The sequence below is a fragment of the Beta vulgaris genome, chromosome 6, assembly GCF_026745355.1.
Source record: "Beta vulgaris subsp. vulgaris cultivar EL10 chromosome 6, EL10.2, whole genome shotgun sequence".
Taxonomy (NCBI): domain Eukaryota; kingdom Viridiplantae; phylum Streptophyta; class Magnoliopsida; order Caryophyllales; family Amaranthaceae; genus Beta; species Beta vulgaris.
In genome coordinates, this window is record NC_079207.1 from 33,419,006 (window position 1) to 33,431,566 (window position 12,561).

Consider the following 12,561-nt stretch of genomic DNA (forward strand, 5'->3'; position numbering starts at 1 on the left):
TCGGGTTATAAACGATAATCGAAAGGAATCTGAGAGGGGAAAGTAGCCTCGTCTGAGTCGACGGATGAGGTGACATGAACAGTGCCCCATGGACTGTGAACCTTGGGGGCCCCATAGGGAAACTTTCCCATTGCTCTGTGGGACGATAATCGGGCGTTATTTCAAGTAATGTGAAACCTGTGGATGGCTGATGAAATCAGCGGAAAAATGTACTCCGGACTAGTCGCGGTTATTGGCCAAAAGTAAAGCGAATGGTTGGGTGACGACCCCCACTGTCGGAGTGTAAGCTCTGTCTCCTCCGCCGCGTTCTCTTTCCCCCTGGTTAAAAGGAATGTTATTTCAAAGTATGAAAGTTATATCGATAGTGGATTCCCGATAAGGAATCGTATCGTGGTAAGTTGTTTCGATATCGGATTCCCGATAAGGAATCATATCAAGTATGTAATGAATGTTTACTCAGTATATGAATATGAACATCGATATTGGTTTCCTGATAAGGAGGCATATCATGGTAATAGATACTAACGTTAGATTCCTGATAAGGAATCATATCTTGTTATGTGGATTGCTGATAAGGAATCATATCTCGTTATTAGATTCCTGATAAGGAATCGTTATGATGAAAGTTGTTATGTCATTTATTGCTTGATACGGGTTTATGTACGACAGTATAATGGAATGATTGATAGAGTATGAAAACATAAGTTTGGATTTCTGATAAGAAATCAATTAAAGGAAGTAAAGTATATTACTTATATCAAAGTTGGTAAACCCAGATTCCTTATAAGGGATCGTGATATGTTGAAAGGTTGACTAATTAGTTTCTATATGAGATATGTATTTGTAGATTGTTTGAAGTCACGTTGTTGGGTTTGCTGTTATGTGAACGACGGTGTAGTAGAAAAGGAACAATTAGATAAAGATGTATAAGTATGTTGTCAACATAAGTTGATGTGATGCATGTTATGACAATGTGATTATGTTGACTGCTGAGTCGTTTTCAAGTAAAAGCCACCAAAGCATGTGTTACTCTTATTTATGGGTTTAGTACTCAGCTTTGCTGATGTGTGTATGTTGTTTTGTCATTTTTGTGGCCTGTCACTTGGTGGGTGGCAGTTTCCTTAAATGTTTCAGGTTGAGGCCGTGAGTTAATCTTTTGTAAGTTGAAGCTGATACGAGACGGTGTATTATCGTAGTTGTTACCAAAGTGAGGGCGTTTAACTTGTAATAGTTAGTTATCAAACTTTTGTTTTAATTCTTTGTATTTAAGAGTCGTTAGTGCTCCTGATTCTCTATTGGTTGTTGCTCCGCGAAAGCGTTGAGGTTGATGAATTCTGGGATTTGGAAATATTTTATAAATTGAAATTGTAACAGGTTCATATTATTTTTCGCTTTAGCGTTGTCCTATTTTCAAAGGAAATTCTGCCGGATTTTCTGTAGAAGTTTATGGGAATAGAGTCTGAGAATCAGCGCGTAGTTGCAATAGTTAATTAATTTGAATAGAGTTGGGAATTCAGTTCCATACTCTCCGATGTAGTTCGGTGAGTGATGGTAATAGTTCGGGTTATCTTGACCAGAGTCTCTTTTGCTGTGTTTAATCCTCTGTAAGCTGGTCGGGAGAATTCGGGCTGTTACATAACAGAAGTGACTGCCAGGAGCTTATCATCAGGAAAGGAGTCGTCAATGGGAAGACCTTCTTCCATATCTTCATACTGCAAGCGGGACAAATGGTCAGCCACTACATTTTCTGCACCCTTTTTATCTCTGATCTCCAAGTCGAATTCTTGGAGCAGCAAAATCCACCGAATGAGTCGAGGCTTGGCCTCCGTTTTGGCGAGGAGGTACTTCAATGCAGCATGATCAGTGTAGACAATAGCAGCTCTTTCTCTGTAGTGGCATAATTGACTTGAGCTTCATCGAGTGTCTTGCTAGCATAGTAGATGGCATGGAGGATGTTGTCTTTTCTCTGACCAAGGACAGCTCCCACAGCATAATCACAGGCATAACACATAATCTCAAATGGGAGGGTCCAATCTGGAGATCGTATGATAGGAGCAGTAATCAGAGCTTGCTTGATCCTGTTAAAAGACACTAGACACTCATCAGTAAACAGGAACGGGGCATCCTTGAGGAGCAACTGAGTAAGTGGTTTAGCAATTTTAGAGAAGTCCTTGATAAAGCGGCGATAAAATCCCGCGTGACCAAGAAAACCTCTAACACCCTTAACATTCACAGGAGGGGGTAATTGCTCAATCACTTGAATTTTTGCTTTGTCCACCTGGATGCCTCGTTCAGAAATAATATGACCAAGTACCACTCCTTCAGTAACCATGAAGTGGCACTTCTCCCAGTTCAAGACAAGGTGGACATCCTCACATCTTTTCAGTACTTTAGTCAAATTCAGCAAACATGCATCAAAATCAATGCCATACACACTAAAGTCATCCATAAATACTTCCATGATGGACTCAATAAATTCAGAAAATAGGCCATACAACGTTGGAAAGTAGCAGGGGCATTACATAGGCCAAAGGGCATCCTTGTATATGCAAAGGTACCATACGGACATGTAAAGGTGGTCTTCTCCTAGTCATCTGGGTGGATAGGGATTTGGAAGAAACCAGAATAGCCATCTAGATAATAGAAATGAGAATGACAAGCTAGACGTTCCAACATCTGATCAATGAAGGGAAGGGGAAAATGGTCTTTCTTAGTGGCAACATTTAATTTCCTATAATCAATGCACATACGCCACCCAGTAACTACTCTTGTAGCAATTAATTCATTTTTCTCATTTTTAACTACAGTAGTACCGCCCTTTTTAGGAACCACTTGAACTGGACTCACCCACTTAGAATCAGAAATAGGATAGATAATCCCAGCATCAAGCAATTTCATAACCTCTTTTTTGACAACTTCCTGCATATTCGGGTTCAAACGACGCTGACCTTGTATACTAGGACGATGATCATCCTCAAGATGAATTTTATGCATGCAAAAGTCAGGGCTTATGCCTTTCAAATCATCAATGTTATATCCAATGGCCTTTTTATGTTGTCGCAAAACAGACAAAAGTTGAGACATTTGACCATCATTTAATGCAGCACTAACAATCACAGGGCAATTTTCAGAATCATCCAGAAAAGCATACCGCAGAGAAGGGGGAAGGGGTTTCAGTTCAGGTTTCTTTACCTCTACCGGTGGAGTAGCACATACTAACCGTTCATCCTCATGAGTGGTAGTACCATCAAGCTCGACACAGGTAAAACTGCTTCCAAGCATCCACTTCAGTAGTCGGGTAATATCATCACCTGTGGAAGAGGTAAAACAAAGCAAAGCCTCCAGTGGATCCCGCATAAGGGATTGAGGCATGTCATCATTAACCAGCACATCAATGACATCTATTCTGTAACAGGCTTCCTCTAGCATGGGACTTTTCAAAGCATTGGTCAAACTAAAAGTTACCTTATCATCCCCCACAGTCAAAGTTAATTTCCCATTTTTTACATCTATGACAGCTCCAGCAGTATGAAGGAATGGTCTCCCTAAAATGATTGGGATTTGAGTATCCTCTTCCATGTCAAGCACAACAAAATCCACAGGAATGTAAAATTTACCTACCCTCACAGGAACGTCCTCTAAGATACCTAGGGGGTATTTAACAGAACGGTCAGCCATTTGAAGAGTAATGTTGGTACATTTTAAATCTCCCATGTCAAGCTTTTTGCAAACAGTAAGGGGCATGACACTAACACTAGCACCTAGATCACATAAGGCTTTGTCAATAAATATGGTGCCAATATTACAAGGGATGGAGAAACTCCCCGGATCTTTCAATTTAGGAGGGATTGATTTTGCAAAAGAGCACTACATTCTTCAGTAAAGGCAACAGTTTCTACTGCATTAAAGGCTCTTTTCCTAGTCAAAATTTCCTTCAAAAATTTAGCATATGCAGGTACTTGAGTAATGAGTTCAGTAAATGGAACAGTTACCTGAAGATTTTTCACTACCTCCATAAACTTACCAAGTTGGTGATCCAGCTTATTCTTTGATAGACGAGTGGGAAATGGAACCTTGATTGCAGGAGTGGTGGAGGAACTGTTTTCAGGTACTGTCTGCTTCTCTGCATTTGTGTTGGTGGTAGCCTCAGGAGCTGATGAAGTTTCAGTGATGTCTGCATTTTTTTCTGGCTCAACCGGACCATCCTTAGGCATTGGGGGACCATCATAATGTGTTCCACTCCTAAGAGTGATGGCATTGGCAGTGTCCCTTGGTTGCATTGATTGTGAAGGTAAGGCCCCAGGTGGCCTACTAGCAGAAGAACTAGCCAACTGAGCTAGTTGAGTCTCCAACATCTTGTTATGCGTGCCCAAATTTTCCAGTTGAGCTTTTGTGTCAGCTTGAAAAGCATTGAACCCCTTCTGCATCTGGAACATCATATTCTTCAACTCTGTCATGGCTGGGTCAGCAGGAGGAGCAGGCTGTGGAGGTGCTTGATTTCTCTGAAAACCAGGTGGAGCTTGTTGTGAAGGTTGGTATTGTTGACCCTGTTGTTGAGGTGGATATGGTTGTTGAGGTTGAGGGTTCAACACATTAGTACTCCTATATGAGAGGTTGGGATGATGTCTTAACCCAGGATTGTAGGTGTTGGAATAGGGGTTGAACTGGTTCCTAGGTTGTGACTGGAAAGCATTGACGGCCTCACAGTTATTTCCCAATGCAGGACACTCTTGAGATTTGTGCCCAGATATTCCACAAGCATCACATATATGCACATTATAGTTAGAAGCACTAGCCATCGCATTAACACTCATATGGGAGGAATCATTACCTAACTTCAGGGAGTCAATTTTCTGAGTTAGAGTAGCTAGTTGCCCAGACAGTAGAGAAATGGCTTCAACATCATGTTTACCACCCTTTTTCAAAGAGGAACGAATGGTAGAGGCTTGATTAGATGCTAGCTTCTCCAAAAGTTCATACCCTTCCTCAATTGCTTTATCCATGAAAACCCACCAGATGCTCCATCAATTACCCGTCGTGTGTCTGCATCAACTCTAGTGTAGAAAATCTGACACAAGTACCACTGGTCCAACCCATGATGAGGACATAGACGCTGCAAATCCTTGAACCGCTCCCAAGCTTCATATAGAGATTCACCAGGATCTTGGGTGAAAGTAACTATGGCATGTCTCATATCTGCAGTTTTTTGGTAAGGGTACCACTTGATGAGGAAAATCTTGGAAAGTTCTGGCCAGGTGGTGATGGTGGAAGGCAGCTTATTATACCAGAACAAAGCTTTATCACGCAGAGAAAAACCAAATGGAGGAGTTTCATCTCATCAGGAGTAACACCAGCTTGCTTCTAGTAGCACAACACTGTAAAAATCTCTGCAGATGCTGATTTGGGTCTTCAGATGGTAACCCAGCGAACTGTTGTTCTGAACCATATTCAGAACATGAGACTTGATCTCAAAATTTGTAGCAGCAATAGTGGGCATCCGTACCCCAGTAGGCACGTTATAGGAGATGGTTGCGCATAGTCTCTGAAGGTTCGAGTAACATTCTCACCCATGTTGACAGTAATAGGTGAGTGGGGGTTTCTTGGTGTGGGAAGATGGTGGAGATGGTGTCTTTTGGGAGGGTGTCCCTGCAGACAGCTTAGCTTGTTTAGTTTTCTTTCTGAGTCTACGAGCGGTCTTTTCAATCTCTGGATCGAACGGGATGAGATTTGGAGATTTCAATTTCCTGCTCATACACCAAAAACACTAAAACAAACGTGAGATGCTCCAAAGAACAGGTGTTCTTCAGAGTAGAGGTTAGTTTAATACTATAATTCAGACAAAATAAAATAAACCGTCTCCCCGGCAACGGCGCCAAAATTTAACAGGCTAAAGTCGTATCACCTAATCAAAAATAACCTAAGGTCCACTAACTAGTAGTCAGGGAAGTCAGGATCGAATCCACAGGGAGAAGTTATACTATCGTATCTGAACTCTAATATTATACTAACGAAATCAGATGAATGGTTGTGTTACTAAGCTAAACAGATAGCAGAATTAAATATGAAGGTGTAAATATATCAATAAAGTACTAGAATCATGGATCACATGCATACAATTCGGGAAATCAAGGATAAATGATAACCACCTAGTAAGTCAACTGTCTAGGGCACATGTAATTTCTCTCGAACATTACCTCCCTCAAAGATCACCCAGCCGCTCTCGCATAGTCAAGGTCACTTTGCATAATAATTGAAAGTCTATACGGTATCTCTCCTCTCGATGTAGATTCAGTATTGCAACAATAGAAACCTAGCATGAAGAATCAATCAAAGGAAACAATTGAAATACCAGATAATCAAACTAATCTATCAATCCCTCATTGCATACATAGATCTCCACAATTCTAAATATAGAACTACTCACTCATAATCATGAAATCAATAACAAGAATCATATAAAAACTCATACTTTGAAACATGGCAAATAACTAAGAAAACAATATAATTAACAATGGAAGAAATAACAAAGAAGTAAAGAAGAAAGATTACCGAATTATTTTGAACTATGAATAAGCAAAAGGTTTGATCTTGAATTGAAATCACAAAGCAATAAATTAAGGTTCTTGAAACACTCCATGGAGAAAACTAATAATAAAAACTAGATAAGAGCTAATAAATCTGATTTTTCTATTTATACAAGCCTTAAAACAATCGAAGAAAATCTCGAAAGAAGGGACCGAAATCGCCAGATGAGTAAGGCTAAAATCGCCAGACGCCCGATGCAATCGGGCTGACCCGCCCGATGACATCGAGCGGTCTTATGACATGGCAGGCAGAGTAGCTGGAAGGGCGCCCGACGTCGGGCCAACTCGCCCGATCGGGCAAAACACCGAAATACGACAGGGCGTTGAAAGCCCGATCGGGCCCGCAACAGAAACTATGAACGCGCTTCTTCGCCCGATCGGGCTGGGCCGCCCGATGCTATCGGGCCGATCAGTATTTTCTAGTTTCTTGTTCTTCTTTGCTCAAAGTCCCGGAAATCATCATCGGGATCTAGAAACTCGGCATCTAACCCCTCTAATCCACTGTGCAATCATGTAAAGTAGGTGATAGCTTCCAAAACCTACAATTCAATACAAAATAGCAAACCACAACTAGATGGAGAGAGTTAGTACCAAATGGCTCCTAAGAGCACCATAATCACAACTTTTAGCACATAATTAGGGGAGAAAACTCTATATAAAACCATAACATCAATCTTAATATGACCAAATGATCCGAATCGCTCATAGAATCGGCCATGCATAGGATCGCTCGAGATCGGTTGGAATCGGTATAAGATCGGTAGGAATCATATAGAATCGTAGGATCGTTTTGATATGAATATATGTATTATCTTATAATTAAACCCCTATGTTAGCTTTAACAATCTAATTTGCACTTTTAGGATAATTCTCCTCAAATTATGAATCATTCGGAACGTATTTAGATGATATTTTATCAAATTTTAGTTATTTTGTAGGATCATATGATTCTGCGATCTGATCCAACTATCCGATCCTATATGCCCTTACCGATTCAGAGTAGGATCGTGATCTTGATAACCTTGTTTGAATTCCATTATATGATAATTACAATTGAAATTAAAATAGCTTATATAAATAAATTAAAAGTTCAATTATATTAATAGCAAAGCATGTTCAACCGATTTTACGTTTGTAATTTTTCTAGTAACAACGTAGGTTTAATTAGTAATCAAAACCTTTATTATAGTTTGCAAATAAAAGCTGTGTATATTAGAATTATTGAATATATCCACTTTTTAGCATGGTGAATATCCCGCCCACTTGGTTACAACAAAAACAATGGAAGCATTTTTCTGGCTAATAGGTCCCGAGTTCGAATCCCATGCTTGCCATTAGTGCCACATTTTTTCCCTCATTAAAATATTTTTTTTGTATCGTGAGGAAATATAAAATTTGTTAATACAATGGAAACATTTGAATTCATTATATAATAATTAAAATATTAGTAATCAAAACCTATATTACAGTTAATAACAAAGTAAACCATATTATATAAATTAAAATATTCAATTATATTAATAACAAAGTAGGTTCCGACGATTTTAAATTTTTAATTTTTCTAGTATCAACATACATTTAGTTAGTAATCAAAACCTATATTACAGTTTGCAGGTTGGTAGGAGTAATATGCATTAATAACGTAGCAGGTTCAATGATTTTAAGTTTGTATTTTTTTAGTAACAATATATATTTACTTAGTAATCAAAACCTATATTACAGTTTGCAGGTTGGTGGGAGTAATATGCATTAAATGCAGGTTGGTGGGAGTAATATGCGTTAATTGCATGTTGGGCGCCAACAACAATTTGTCTCGCCAGGCCGCCACACCATGCTTTGTGGTGCCATCAGCCAAATTATCCCCCCCCCCCATTTGTCCCTCTTTTTTTTTTTTTGGCTAACAATGATGTGGTAACTTCTTATTAGAAGTGTATGTAGGGCATACACATGTCCGGCTAAGGTCCTGTGCAGGATGAGCAACTACACAGGGCCCCAAAAGTATAAGGGCCCAATTATTTTGGATTGCCCAAAGGGGAAACAAAATCGAACTCCACGCCATTCTCTATTTTCAAGCACTTCCCTTCCTATTCCCAAAACCCCATTAATGATACCTCTCTCTGTCATCTCCTATTCCCCCCCCCCCCCCAAAAAAAAAAAATCCAACCTTCTCCATAACAACTCTCAAAAAATAATTACAAAGATAAATTATTTTATGGCAGATGAAATAGATATGTCAAAACCCTTAAACAACATTCGTTAGTGGAGACAATTTACTATCTGTTTCTTTCGTCTTAAACCTCCAACTTTCATCCTCTAACTGAAATAAATCCTTTTTTTTCTGGTATGGTTTTTTAGATTCTCTAACTATGTTAACTATTTCCCTAATTCTCTTCTCCTTTTTTTATTATGCTATCAAATTTTAGGTCTTTTTTTGTAGAGAAAAATGTGGTGGGTTGAAATCGTGAAGTTTTGTGGGTAATAAAGTGGAAGCGTATAGATAATAAATTACAACAAGAAGAAGAACTGAAACAAAAATTTGAAGAAGAATTATAAGTAGGAAAGAGTTATAGTAGTTTAGTAAAGCAAATATCAGGAAGGCACAAGTTCGATAGATTAATATTATTCCTTCTCTTACTAGTTGAAGGTAATTTCTAAATTATGAAAATTTTGTTATTCAGTTGTTTTTTTGTTTGGATAATCTGAAATTTTGGTTAATTTTATTATATTTTTATTATTTTTGACGGTGTCAATTGTTCAATTATCAAATTTCAATTTTTATTTATTAATTGAATAATTTTTTATAGTGATTTATGCATAAAATTTGGTTCCTCAATGGTTCGTTTAAATTCTTTTATGGGGTCTCAGGTTAGCATAAGGCCCCTAAATTGTACAAAACGGCCCTGGCCATACACACACTAAGGCTATGTTCAGTTCACCTTATTTTTGCTTATTTCAGATCTAATCAGATCAGATCAGATCAGATCAGAAAAAATAAGTTCAGATCAGATCAGATCATGCTTATATTTAAAAATCATTATATCTTTCATTACATATTAGTAAAAATTATAATAATTGAATATTAATAAAATACTCATTGAGACGAATCAAACAAGACCCCACATGACTATATTTTTCTTATATATTGAGAAAAATATAAAAGATAAGATCTTGTAATTAGAAAAAATAAGTTCAGATCAGATCAGATCAGAAAAAATAAGTTCAAATCAGATCAGAAAATTTCAGGTGAACTAAACATAGCCTAAGTATATGTGTAGCAGCTCTCAAAGAATGGTAGTATTAAAATATATTTGAAATACGAGATCAAACTCATATAATCATGTCCTTAATTTGATAGATCCCTATATAAAACATTTTAATAATCAAAGCGTAGCTAGGAAGTCCGTGAATGAAGTTAATAACAACGAGACAAGATAAAATCCATTAAAAGTGCGAGACAAGTAGACGGCTACAAGAACAACTGATGAGGGAGCCTTATTAAAAAAAAAAAACCCTCAGGAATAATAATAGCACAGGTGGTGGGAGGATAACATAGGGATCAATAAGAATTAGATGGGAGACAATAGCACATGATCAAACCTAAATTTCATAAAGTTCAAGGATTAAACTATAATGGAGATTCTACTACCACATCTCAACATATGTTAATATGTACTGTACTTATATTTACGTAACAGTATCTATATATAATAATCTATATATAATAATAATGTCTATACTATAGTCTATAGGCGTAATAAATAATGTTGTGTCATGTGTGGATCGGCACCAGGGTACTAATGCCACGTAGGTTGTATATATAGCCATTCGGATTTAGGCAAGATACTGAAGTGAGGGACATTTAGTATGGCAGCCGTCTATTTTGTCAGATCTGTCTTATTTGTTGCTTGGTCTTGTTACCAATGCGTTTACTCGAATCTTAGATTATGAACAGCTCCAACCTATAGAAGTACTTTGGAGTTCGAGCAATGATATTTCCATACATGTATGGGCCAATATTATAATATTTATATAAACTTTATGACAAAAATAATATTAAAAAATTATAATTTTTTTGTTTTTTATATTTTTTTTTGGGGTTTGTTAGTTGAAATCTTATATTATATCTTAACAATATCTTATCATATGAGTTAGCTATTAAATCATATATGGACTACATCTAATCATATGAAGTAAATAGTATAGAAAAAGTTACCCCATACCGGATACATGAATATACTTTCTCTTTGGAGGTCTCTCACTCATGCTAAAAAAAAACATATCATTCGTCTCTCATCAATTTTCTCTTTCATCTTACAAAAGTTGTTATGGATTATGACTCATTTTGACAAATGCACGCCACTCCTAACCCAAAAAAAAGAACATCTTTTTATATCCCACTTCTTACTATACTCCATCCTATTTTCGCTCTCCTACACCAATACATATTTATACCTTTTGATATTTATATTTCATATAATATTATAAAAAAATTATTTTGTATATTAATGATCTTAAATAAATTCATATGATAGTAATTAATTTTGATTAAAAAACTTCTTCAATAATAAAAACTTGCAAATAATTATTCATGTGCGTACAATGTAGAGAGAAAATAATTAATTTATTAAGTGTGTCAAAATATAACAAAATGGATGTTTTTTATACATCTCAAAAATATAGGACCATTGGTGAAATTTTTATTTTTTTAAAAAATTGTATTTTTAAGTTATTCATATTACAAAACTTGAATTATAAAAAATAACCTTTATGACACACTGACACATGTCCACAAATGGTTGGCTTAGCTCATAAGATGACAAACCATGGTTTGGGTCATAGGATGACCAACCATGGATTAAGTCATAGCATGACCAACCATGGATTAAGTCATAGCATGACCTAAATACAAAAATTAAAAAAAAAAAAACCATGAATGCAATCCCATGTTTTTTTAGCAAGGTTCATGACTCAAATTGATGCCCAAAAAAACCATGAGTCGTGGACATGCTCTAAGACGGTCTTTATTGAAACAAGATCATGGAGACCAATGAATATGAGCTACCCATTTTTGCTTGCGGAGTCCAAATCTCTTTTCTTTTCCTTTTTCTTTAAATGTCAAAATCATTTTCCTTTGATTTTATTTATTTACCAAAATTTATGAAATTAATTTCAGAAAATAGAAATTTTTTTTTCAAAAGAAAACAAAAAAAAAAAATCATAAAATCAAATTCTTTTTATGAAATTAATTTTTGGAAATAAAAAAAAATAAAATAAAAAACAAAAAAATCAGAATTTTTTTTTGACCTTCCAAACAATGATTTACCTTTGGAAAAGCCAAATTTTTTTTACCCATTTTCTCTCTCCTCCTTGTTCTTCATGTTCTTCCAGATTCGATCCATTCTTGCATCTTCTCCCTCAGTTTCGACTCCTATCTTCCATCTTCTCCCTCATTTCTACTCATTCTTCACGTCCATTTTCGCCCAAAAGCTTCACTCCATTGTTGAAGTTCGCAAAAATGGAATTCGATATGAACTCTTCATCCATACAAGAAATGGATGTAATTATACTTGATTATTTCGTATATAGTAACGAATTAATCATTTTCTATCTTCATTTGTGGGTTTGAGTAAGATTAAACTTGTAATTTATGAATATTTTTCCCCTAAAAAACCTAGGATTTTAGAGAAAATAAAATGACGATATTGGTGATTAAATTGTTCTAAATCAATGCACTTCACACTTTTATACGACAATTTGTGGTTACATTTGAATAGTTCATACTTTAGTTTTGTAATACTCCGTATTTTTGGAGTTAATTCCTTATAAATAAGAAATTATAAAGAATATAATTGAAAGGTATTTCAGCATTATTTACAAAAAAAAATAATAATAGAATAATAATAATATAGTTGAGTACGTTTACAACTTTAAAGTAATTCTATTATAGTTCGGTTTAGTTTAATTTTGTAATTTAAAA

General features: G+C 36.1%; 1 non-coding gene across 1 annotated transcript; it reads left to right on the plus strand.

The window, feature by feature from the left end:
- Nucleotides 1–5,090: 5,090 nt before the first annotated feature.
- On the plus strand, nt 5,091–5,197 carry LOC125499159 (small nucleolar RNA R71). Its single transcript, XR_007275877.2, has one exon. It is a non-coding gene; the product is annotated as a small nucleolar RNA R71 (small nucleolar RNA).
- The last annotated feature ends 7,364 nt before the right edge of the window (nt 5,198–12,561 follow it).